Genomic DNA, 11,982 nt, shown 5'->3' on the forward strand with positions numbered 1-11,982 from the left:
ACCTTGGAGACATTATATATATATATATATATATATATATATATATATATATATATATATATATATATATATATATATATATATATATATATATATATATATATATATATAGGGTGTTTCAAAGCAACACCGACAACTTTTGGGAGCTGATTCCTGTAGTCGAGTTAAGACTTTATTTAGGAACTAGTATATGTCCCATCCAAATATTCATCTTTGAGATCCTGCGATACTTCTGCAACAATTTTCACAGAGGTAATTGGTGAGTACTTCAAATTATATGCCCGGAGCTAAACTGCCTCTATAAAAATTGCTTTGTGAGTACCTTAGGCTTCTGAAACATTTATTTTGGATAGAGCACATATTAGTTCCCAAGTGAATTCTTGACCCTACTACAGTAGGTCCCATAATTTTGGAGCTATGGACCTTTAAAGTTCATTTTTTCTGTCTTCGGCAGCCTATAACTCCGAAAGGAAGCATTTGTTCACTCAGGTTGGTCTATACTTTTTGTCTTATCTTGGTGTCAGAAATCCCCTCCTAAACGTTGTCGGTGTTGTTTTCAAACACCCTGTATATATTTGACCTGGAATGGAAGAAAAGGAAGTGGGATTAGTTGATTCAGATGCCCAGACGAGACTTCCTGAGTTTAGACGAATTATTTATGAAAAGCTGAGAAAGAACACAAAATAATACCCGCAGTATCACAAGAGGGGGGGGGGGGAATTTGGTAGTTAATATATACAGTAGAGATGTCCAAATCGCGAATCTGTGCCTTGGGCTAGAGCTCAAGAATTGACCAGAAGGTCTTGTAAACGTGACCAATATTAAGTTGATTGCGCGCCATAGCTCGAGTCCGATGCAGGCACGAGCCGTAATCACTTTAACGAGTGCGTGTCCCATTGAGCACAGTAAGCTCGAGCTCAATACGGTTAGTGAAAGCTAGATCGCGCGAGCACGAGTTCAGCATGAGCCTGTGTGAAATTAGTGAATCTATGCTTTACTGAGAATTATAACCCCAAGGCCGTGTTGCCATCAATTGCAAAATGGTCGTCTCTGAATAAGAAGAACTTCACAACCAATTCCAAGAGAATACAGTGGCTGAAGTGGTAGAATTATCACGTTCGATACAACGGGGCCCTTTTTCTATTCTAGACCATGGGAGTTCATGGGAGATAACATCGTGTGTGTGGGTTTTCTCACGTTTCTTCCTGAGGGGACACACTGGCTCAGAGGTAGGGCGATTACCTCTGGTGTATGGAACCCCTGGTTCGATCCCCGACCAAGTTAATCTGTGGTGAACAACATGGTGTCCGTGTTTTTTTTCAGGATACTCCCGTTTCCTCCCACTTTCTCATTCCACGAATTCTTCCATCATCATTCACTTGCCTTAATCATCGTCTCCCTTAGTCTAAAGGGCATAATCGTGGGACATAACTTTGAAAGATTTTCCTTTCCTCCCTAATTTCCATTCCACCAATTATTACATAATTAAAGTAAAAGGCATAAGCGTGGAAGGTAAAACTTCATTTATCTCAGAGTGAACTCGTCAGAATGCAATTACCTTCTCTATCCGTTAAACAAAGCTATTGTGTACCCAAACGGTTACCGTGTGGACCCAGTTTCGATTCCCAGTGAGTGTACATAATCTTCTTTATAGATTAAGGTTAGTGAGGTAAATTGTGAAGATTCTTAAATTAAGAAATAGCGAAATCCATTCTAGAAAGTCAAAAAATAACGGCGATGGAAGGCGATGCGATAACCACACATTACAATAATAATAATAATAATAATAATAATAATAATAATAATAATAATAATAATAATAATAATAATAATAATAATAATAATAATAATAATAATTTCCCTTTATGTCAGCAATGAAACGGAAGACCATGAAACAATCAGATATATGAATTTATATATATCATGAGTGAAAATATATATGAGTGAAAATATATATGAGTGAAAATACGAGAATACAATATGAATTCTAATACTTTCGCAAGAGCACAAATAACAGAATTCGGCCTATAATTTTCCACCTTTAAATATAGGTGTAACTGTAGGTATTTTCTACATATCAGGAAATACCTGTTTTCTTATAAATAAATTAGTCTATATAAAATGCATAAAGGGTGCCTTAAAAACTTCCCAACATACTTTGAATGCATACGGAGGTATACCATCGACATCGCAAGGTTTGTTTGGTTTCATGTAGCCTGATAATGTCGGTTTTCATTTATTATTTACAATGTTAAAGTACTACATAATTACATATCCTTAATATCTCTTTAATTATATGTTGGTACATCATTAGCATACACCAACTTAAAGTAAGTTGCAAAACTATTAGATATTGTTTTAATATCATATACATATTGTAAACGTACTAACAATGATAAATATTATATTAGTAATTTTCAGATAACCAGAAAATATTAAAGATTTGGGCGTTGTATTTACACACAATATGTCGTTTAGAAAGCGGTGTAGTAGCAGAAGCAAATATGACATTGGGTTTTGTAGAAACACGCAAAGTTTGACGGATACATAATCTATTAAATTATTATTTAATAATCTAATAAGAAGTAAATTGGAATATGCATCAATAATTTGGTCACCGACCTTCAAATCCAATCTTATAAAAACCAATTAAAAATATATAAAACAAGTTCTTATGATACCTCTGTTACAAGAGATATGAATCGGCTTTAACTAAAAGAATTTTATATGTGGAATTATTAAAAAGAGTTTAATTGTATATCATTGACGTGAAATTTTGGATCAGATATTTTTATATAATTCAATAACTGGAATAATGGATAACATTGATTATCTTCAAAGAATTAGTTTTTTATGTTAGACAATGCAATTTGAGATCAAGAGATTTATTATCAAATAATATACCCAGATCTGTTTCTTTACAAAACTCTTTGTTATTTATAGAATGTGCAAGACGTATGATAAATTACCTTGTAAGCACGGAGAATTAAGTTTCAGTATTAATTTAGCAAAGTTGGTAAATATGTTAAAGAACTCTCATGTATTCTGGTTTGAAATTTACTCAGTTTGATTGTTATTTCTTTCGTATATTGTGAATAATTTATATTATGATATTACGTACAGTAAAAATTATATAATATGTCAACATATACTAAATTGATTGATAATGAGATTGATTGTTAATATTGAATTAAAGAATATATTTTAAATAAATAAAAGATTTGGATGTTTAAAAAAAATGTTAAAGAATATATATTCAAAATGAAAATATTGTTATCATTGCTGTTGTAAAATGAATAAATTGAAACTGTTGCAATGTAATGATTGACTGGCCACACTTTTCTGTGACTTTTTTTATGAATGAGTTTGTTTCCTTTTTTATTATTTATTTATTTATTTTTGTTTTCTGTCTAACATCAAGTGATGTACTATATTGTATAATTAGGAATTTATCCCTGTTGAAATTCGGAGATAAATGTTTCGTCGTCTACGAGTCACTTCTAGCTATTGGTCTGTCTGAGTCGCCGGTCACAGATCTGACTGCTTTCAGGTCACGCGTCATGAATCACGAGTCACGGGACACAACATGAATGTGAACCAAAACAGTAAATAGTGGCAATGCAGTCAATGGGTTATTCCGTCGATGATGTATTATTTGTATGCTCGCAAAAGCTTCTTTCAGTTAAAAGCGGAATTATTGCACAGACTGTGGTACGACGGATGTATTTGTAGAGAAAGAGAAGAAATAGGGAAGCTAATAGCGTGTGTCTGGCCGTACAAAGCATCACTTATTGACTGTGGATTTTCTCTCTCCATATCTTTTACCGTATGCATCGTAAATGGTTGAACAAGAAGATAATAATATTAATAATAAAATGGTTCCGTGTGACTGAAGAATAGAGTTACGGAGAACAGATTGTGCGATACGCGCACACACGAATTCAATAACAAAAGAATTCGCTGCACAAAATAATTTTTTTTTCTTTCTTAAAAAATGTTATGACCTCCTCACATGCTGTACTGTTTATAGTGTCCATTTGAAATGAAAACCTTGTAAAAAATTCTTCATCACGTATGGCTTATGGAACCTGAAGGTTCAATGTCACCTTGACAAGAGCCTCTATTAACTTCTATTCTTAGCCAACTGGATCCAGTTTCTACTTTGTATTCGTATTTCTGCGAGATCCATCTCAATATTGTCCTCCCATCTGCGTCTAGGTCTTCCTACAGCAGATTTCAGATGAGAAGCGGCATGGCCTTGAGTTGGCTTTACGCGGCGTCCAATTGGCTTTGAGCGGTGTTGACAATTCGCGAAAAGCAGTTCTGCACGCTGACTTCTCGCGCTACTGCGAATCTTGACAATAGCAGAGGCGCTTATTAGAAATATTGTATTAGCACATTAACTGCTCACTTTACGAAGTAGAGAAAAGAATTACGAAAACATACGTGAAAACTACATCTTTTTATGATAACTGGTTGTCATGATACACGCTTTGAAAGGTTTCCATATAAAACAATTAGTAAAACGAGCGTTGAGTCCCGTCTAATTTCCAGTGGATTTTTCTTCGATTTGGAAATGGAACTCAACTTTTATTAAAGGATAATCAGGGGTGTAACCAACAGGTTGTTCTAGGGGAACATTACTTTCAGGGGGAGGAAAGCTTTTCACACATTAAAAACAGAACAAATGACCTCTTTCAGAATATGAAAGCATTTTAACTCACCATGTATACTATACACATATTATGTTTTCTCGATGCTACCTTAACAAAAGACGGATCTTAACAGTACTGAAGTTGAAAAGCGGATTGTAAGAGATAAATCAATAAGCTATTCATAAGAAAACAAATGCTGTTTCTAGCAGTCTGTTTATCCGACTTTGTGTTTATGTAGGTTAAAATACTAAAAGGAAAAAACTCGAAAAAATATCAACTCAGATATTATTATGCAATAATATAGTAGTGAGAGATCCTGGGGGGACTGAGGGAGCCAGGGCCCCTCATTTTATTTGTAAATGTGCAATATTAGGCATAATTTGAATGCAATTTGTCTTAAAATCATCATATATGCTTTCTGCATCTGAATGCACCCCTCCCCCCAAATTTACAGAGAAATCAGCGTCCTTGTAATTAGGTACAGAAACTGTATTGATGGTGTTTTCTTTTTTCTTTTTTTAAAAATCTTATTTTATTATAAACGTTCCTAATTTGCATTAATTATTAAATAAGTTTACTAAACATATACTAGATGAACCTCATTTCGGGGCTGGAAATAGTTTGGAAAGTCAAGGCCCGCTTTTCCCCCGTTTCTACACCCTTGAGAATAGTAAGCGATCGAATTAAATAACAAGCCTCTGCAATTTGATTCACACACACATATATATATATATATATATATATATATATATATATATATATATATATATATATATATATATATATATATTCGATTCCCGGCGGGAGCTCATGTGGAAGAACAGAAGGTATGGGACATTCGTAATATTGTTTTGAAATTGCCTTCATGCAAGATTCTTCCTTATTCGACAGAAGAAACGCAGTATGATTTTTTTTCTTCGTTTCAATACCTTACGTATGTGTGGTCAATTACGTACTCCTTTACTCCTCTAGCAGGGATGCAAAAGCACCAGGCGTCTGAGTGGTGTCATAAATTATTGTAACCCAAAACAAACTCGACCATATCGTGTTGCTTACGAATCAGATGGATTGTTGTTGTGAGACCTACATCAAGTATACGAGTATGTTATTACATGGAAGCAAAGGAGCTGATTGTGTGTGTAGGAACGCAACTTCTCTTCTTCTAGCATAAACATTATTCATCAGTGTCTAGGTTGCTTTCTTTCGTGGTAGTTCATTTGTTCTCCAAAATTATAGTTGACAATGTCTTTAAGGAAACCGAGTACAAGTGCGGAATTTTCTTTAAAAAAAAAAGTGCCACGAAGTGAAGCTCGAAGAATTATTTTTTGTGTTTACAATTTTTGGAACTCATAATAAAAAATTTACAAGAGTCAGATTCAGACAATGGCGAAATATTAATTGACATAGACGATAGTGAAAGTAGTGTTGAAGACGAACGTTTAGCAGTTCCAGTGGAATAAGTTAATAGGTAGGTCATTCAGTTGCTATATATACTTCTAGGATACACAGCCAAAATCTTTGAGTTTGCTGGAATAGTATATTTACATTGTGAATAATGTTGCCAATGTATGTGTAATAATCTCAACTAGAGGAAGAGCGAGAAGGGAAAGGGGAGTCCGAAATCCGGCAACACCGCGCGGAATATCGCACAGCATTGGCTACTGCCCGTGATGCTTTACATCTGAAAAACACAATAATGGTCGTTTTCCAATTGGACTTCCAGTTAAAACTTTGAAAGCGTTCTTATTTTATTCCATTCTGGCTATATGACCTTCCCACACGAGCTCCCTCGTTTGCTCAAGCGTCTCCCTTGCAGAAGGCCAGGGTTCAGTTCCTGGCGGAACTTCATGTGATTTCGGATCCCATGTTAAGTTGTAGATTCGTGTCACACCCTGGCGTAGGGAAGGGGGGCCCAGAGGAGCCGGGTCTCCCCCAAAGAGGTCCGACAATGTACTTTGGCACTTTGATGTTTGTAATTTTTTATATATTTTTATGTTTATATATTTTTTTGTTTGTAATTTTCTATATGTACCTATAACAGCACTTGCCCCCCCCAAACACACATCCTGGCTACGCTACTGGTGTCACATATAGCTTAGCTGTTGAAAGGGATTCTAAACTTTATTCCACCAACCCAGTATAAACCACATAAAAATTATTCAATTTTGATCAAAAATGGTATATATTTGCTGTAGGGTATTAGGATCATCCCCTATGGTTGCGGTCAAGGATAGGCAAGATAAAAGGGAGTAAACTTCTCCAAATTTTGAAGTACCTTTATTTAAATATTGTAATATGATAAATATAGGCGGCTTTAACCTTTGCGGGCTCATTCGCCGGTAACATGACAAACGTGTCGACGATAGAATATCACCTGTCAAAATGTCTTCACGCACATATAAAATTCCTCTCAATTTCAGTGGTGCTTGTTTATTAGTCGCAAGGCAATATAGTACGGACCTGCTAAGCATAAAGGATGGTATTAGAGAGAATTCGTTAATCAAGAATTAGTTATGTGATTAATTAGTGTCGTATTAGTTCTGTACTAAGGAGGGTGTACTGTTTGGTATTCAGAGTCTGCTTGGAGTTATGCTAATCAGTTGTTTTGGATATGATTAACTAATATAATCCCAATATATCGGGTGAGAAAACTAATACAAAATTCGAAATGCTTTCTTTGTGGTTTGACATCAAAACAGCTTATAAATAGTTACGAAATCCGATTATAATTATTTTTTTTTATTTCTGAGGGATGTATTTATGGCATGCATAAGTAGAAGTCAATTAATATTAGCTACAATGGAAGGATTGTGTTGTAATTATAAGGGAAAATAATTTATCGATCAGTTGTATGTATCCCTCAGAAAACTGAAAATTTTCTACTCAACTCTCACTATTCACTTTAAGAAACAGTTCTGCTATTGTAGAGAACTCGGCTTAATAGCTGCTTCATCGTTAAATCACCCGATAAGGTGAAAGGAAAGAAAGGAAGAAATGTAATTAATTGCCTTTGTTCTCACAATGTAAGTTTAATGTGGCTAACCCAGGTACTCTCTGCTCTAAATCAATTAGTTTCGTTTAATTACCTTAGTCAACTACTACGTACTAATCAGTGATTCTGAATACACCCTTGATAACCATGCGTTAGTCAAACCCTTAGTTTGGCGCTAATCACACATCAAAACAACTCTGCATAAGGCCCAAATTGTTTTGTGTACAATTAAGAATAATAGAGTAGTACTAGTACAGGGCCGTGCCGTGGGAAGAGCGAGCGGGGCAACGGCCCCGGGCGCCGAAATAAGGGGGGCTAAAAATTCGATAGAAAAAGGGAAAAAATAGGAAAAATTGCTTGGAATATATGTATGGGGGCGCTGTCGTATAGTCTCGCCCCGGGCGCTAATTTTTCACGGCACGGCTCTGTACTAGTATTCTAATAGCTTTTCTTATTTTCCTCGTTGCTTACCATATGTTTTATAATTTATTTTGAATGTTTTTATTCCGAGATGGTAATGGTCTTGTTAAAATTCAAAACATTACCATCAAAATTGATGTTCAAATCAGGGGCGTCATTTCAGACTTTTGTACTAGTATATTAGTAGACAATCTACTAAAGTATGCGTATTCCTCAAACTCTTGAGGGAAGCAATTGCCTCCTCCTGCCCCTCCTAAATGACGCCCCCGGTTCAAATTTTCTCTGTGATTATTGAATGCTAAATTCTGTGAAGGCTAGAAACATCACCTTTCTAAAATATATTTCTAGCGCTCATCTACTCCAACTTGAATCTGGGATTGGCACACAATACTTGTTCTACGTAAGTTTCACTCCTTGTTCGAGATTGAACCACTTCAACTTACGCTCTTTGTGACTGTAAACTCATTGGGCCTTATGCAGAGTCGTTCTGACGCGTGATTAGTGCCATACTAAAGAGCTCGACTAATATATGCTTCCATCAGTAGTCAAGCCTTTAGTATAACGCTAAACATACGTCAAATCGACTTTACATAAGGTCCATTGTGTTGTTTTCGTGATGCTTCATTCATACTCCAACATGCTTCATGTCTCGTATTCTCTCAGAGGAAACTCTTATTTTATACGTATAAATAAAACCCATCCCAGAGTTTGAAGCCGTTAAAGGTATCTCTAAGTAGCAGTATGACAACCCAGCGCCTCCTCCCCAGAAGTAGGTCCTGGATCTGCCCCTGGTTGAATCGAAGCCTTGTGATCAAAAGTGAACGGACGACACGGTACTCAGAACTTTTAAATTTGAAATATTTATTAGCGTCTATTTTGTGTTTCAAGTGAAAATTTCAGTCTAAAATTTACTAATATGCCGTTCACCTTCACTTTAGTTTTTTTTTTTTTTTTTTTTTTTTTTAATTGTCGATCGAGCAGAACAGTCAGTAACAATGCATTCTACTTTATGCCACTTACCTGCAGTGATCATATTCCCGGATTATTTTGTGAATTCAAATATTTGGTGGAATTTTAATCGGCTGCTACAGGGTGAAGCAAAAAGATGTTAACATTAAGATGTGTTCTTTTTGTTTTGCAGATTAAACCATGGCGTACCTATATTCCATTGAGGAACGAAGGAAAATAGCTGCATGAATGGAGGTTTTTCAGTTCCTAAGCATCGTACAAGAAAAATTCACACCCTGGACCGGACGGGATGCACCTTCGCGCCTCATAGTTGGTAGAATCCACGAGAAGTTTGTAAGGATGGGGACCTTTCAAGCCGATTGTAAGGGAAATAGTGGTAGAAAGAGATCTGTCCGAACTGAAGAGAGTATCATCTTAATCCAGGAAGCAATGGTAGCCAGCCCAACCAATTCCTCGCGCAGACTTTCTCTAGAGACTAACATTTCTGAAAGGTCAATGGTTAGAATTTTACACCGTGATTTAGGAATGAAGGATACCACTTGCAGATTGTGCACCATCTCACAAACGCGGACAAGCAAGCACGCGTGAATGCTGCAAAAGTTATCTTGGAAATGGTGCGCATGAAGCCGGACATTCTGTTCATGTTTTCTTACGAAGCAACATTACACATCAGCGGTCGTGTGAACAAACACAGCTGTGTCATCTAGGCGACCGAGCACCCACTGGAAGTTCGCAAGCACATGAGAGATTCCTTTAAGGTGAACGTTTAGTGTGCAGTGAGCAAATTTGGAGTGATTGGACCCTTCTTTTTTGAAGAAGAGACTGTCAGGGGAGAGAATTACCTTGCCATGCTCATGGAGAACACTCCACTTGCCACTCTCAAGCAAAGGTACTTTCAGCAAGATGTGCCCATTACATTCAGATGGTTCGGGATTACCTGAATGACACGTTCAGTAAATGTTGAATTGGTAGAGGTAGTCCTCTCCCATGGTCAGCACGTTCCCCCGACCTGACGCCATGTGACTTTTGTTTGTGGGGCATGGCCAAGGATCGTGTATATACCAGCAAACCTTGCAAACTTGGACGATCTGAAGCACTGCATCACTCAGGTCATCGCTGCTATCCCTGCCCAAATGGCCCAGAAGGCCATACAATCAACGATGGAGAGACTCCACAAGTGCATTGAGCGGGATGGGTGACAAATTGAAACCCTGTAACGAAATCTTTGCCTTGTAATTTCACATGAGTAAACCCCATTTAATGTTAACATATTTTCGCCTCACCCAATATATATATAAATCTCATATAATATATAAATCTACGCAAACTGAAGTGAACTATACACAGGATAACACTAACAGCCAAGGGCGCCCAGGTTGTGGTTTCCAAGGGGGGAAAGTATAAGAGACATTTCAAATATAGTTTTAAATTTTGCGGTAATTATTCTAAAAATTCTACAGGGTTTTCGATCTTCCGAAATACAATTTCCTCTAGGGGGGTGAGCGCCCCACCTTGCCCCCCCCTGATGGGCACCCTTGCTAACAGCTATTTATTATGCTGCCATCTAGGAGTGACATTTCTAAATGTCAGTCACATCTCCTGCAAACGGTGCCCACCAACTTATAATAGCAAATTTATATGTTACACTAACATGAAGCACCCTGAAGTACACGGGTTAAGACTAACCGCCAAATTCAGAAAATGCGGAATACGGCTATTTATTATACTTCCATCTAGGAGAGACAATACTAAATATCAGTCACATTTCTCACCAACTTAAAATAGCAAATTTTATGAGACACACTACCATTCAATTTGAACCTGCGTAAGATATTCGCTCTAGCTACACATGTAGAACAATACCGTATTTTCTTACAATTTTAAAGAAACGATTAGAAGACTACAAAAAATATAAAATTGTGGTGGGCACAAAGTAACCTCCCGTTGGTAGTCAGAGGGTTAACCCGGAAAGCTTAGACGTGAACCAAGATAGGTATGGATTTCGAAAAGTTCTTAGAAATAGTCAGAGGCGTACGCAGGGGGTGGGTCCTGGGGGTCCGGACCCCCCCCCCGAAATCCCGACTATTTTGTAAATGGAGTCTACTTTTAGGGGCAATTTTAGAAATTTTCATATAATTTAGCCTTAAATTATACTTGGACCCCTCCGAAACGCTTTAGACTCCTCCCTAAATAAATTCCTGCGTACGTCCCTGGAAATAAATAGTTAACGCCAGTTTTGTTCTGTGGCACTACATATTTTCACATTTCAATTTCACTTCTAAGTCAGAGTAATAATATTACTCAATAATATTTTCCCTCCATTTTTAAGAATAGAAAATTAAATATAGTGAACAGAGGCAACACAGTTAATGTAATAAAAACAAAGAATTGTAATAACTTAATATTATTACGTTTATTGTTATTTGTGTGATATTTAAAAAAAAAAATAATGTTAGTGACAAAATTAAAAAATCACTTTCTCTGCATATGACATACATTTTTTTTTTGTTACACAGAATGTCAACACACGCGTAGACAATGCGTAATCTATGCACAGAATCACTCATTTATAATATAAACAGAGAAAAAAAGAAAGACAAAAACATGTTCAAGAGGTATGTAACTTGTACCGAGTACTTCGTGAATATCAATAATCTTAAAATATGCATACATTTCTCTTTTCATTATTTCAAAACTTGCCTTTCCCTTTTAAAATGAAGACGGCTAATTTGTTATTATTTTTTTTTAACGAAGCTATGAATTAAACTCAAGAATTCGTAAAGAGCTAGATAAGATCCATTACATTTTTTTAAAAGAATACTTTTTTTCTTTTAGAAAACGAAAGTTGATATGAACATATGTGACAATTTATTTGTTCATTGGGCCGTTTGATGTTACATGAACACGAAGTTTATTATTCCCCTTCCTTTTTATATATATATACAC

At 36.1% G+C, this 11,982-nt stretch overlaps 1 long non-coding RNA gene across 1 annotated transcript in view; it reads left to right on the forward strand.

Moving 5' to 3' along the window:
• Nucleotides 1-11,664, forward strand: part of LOC145672897 (uncharacterized) — a 33,202-nt gene extending 21,538 nt beyond the window's left edge. Inside the window, exon 3 of the long non-coding RNA XR_014128698.1 lies at nucleotides 9,209-11,664. This is a non-coding gene — a long non-coding RNA (uncharacterized LOC145672897). The remainder of the gene's footprint in view (nucleotides 1-9,208) is intronic.
• The last annotated feature ends 318 nt before the right edge of the window (nucleotides 11,665-11,982 follow it).

The sequence above is a fragment of the Thermobia domestica genome, chromosome 16 (genome assembly GCF_964235325.1).
Source record: "Thermobia domestica chromosome 16, izTheDome1.hap1.1, whole genome shotgun sequence".
Taxonomy (NCBI): Eukaryota; Metazoa; Arthropoda; class Insecta; order Zygentoma; family Lepismatidae; genus Thermobia; species Thermobia domestica.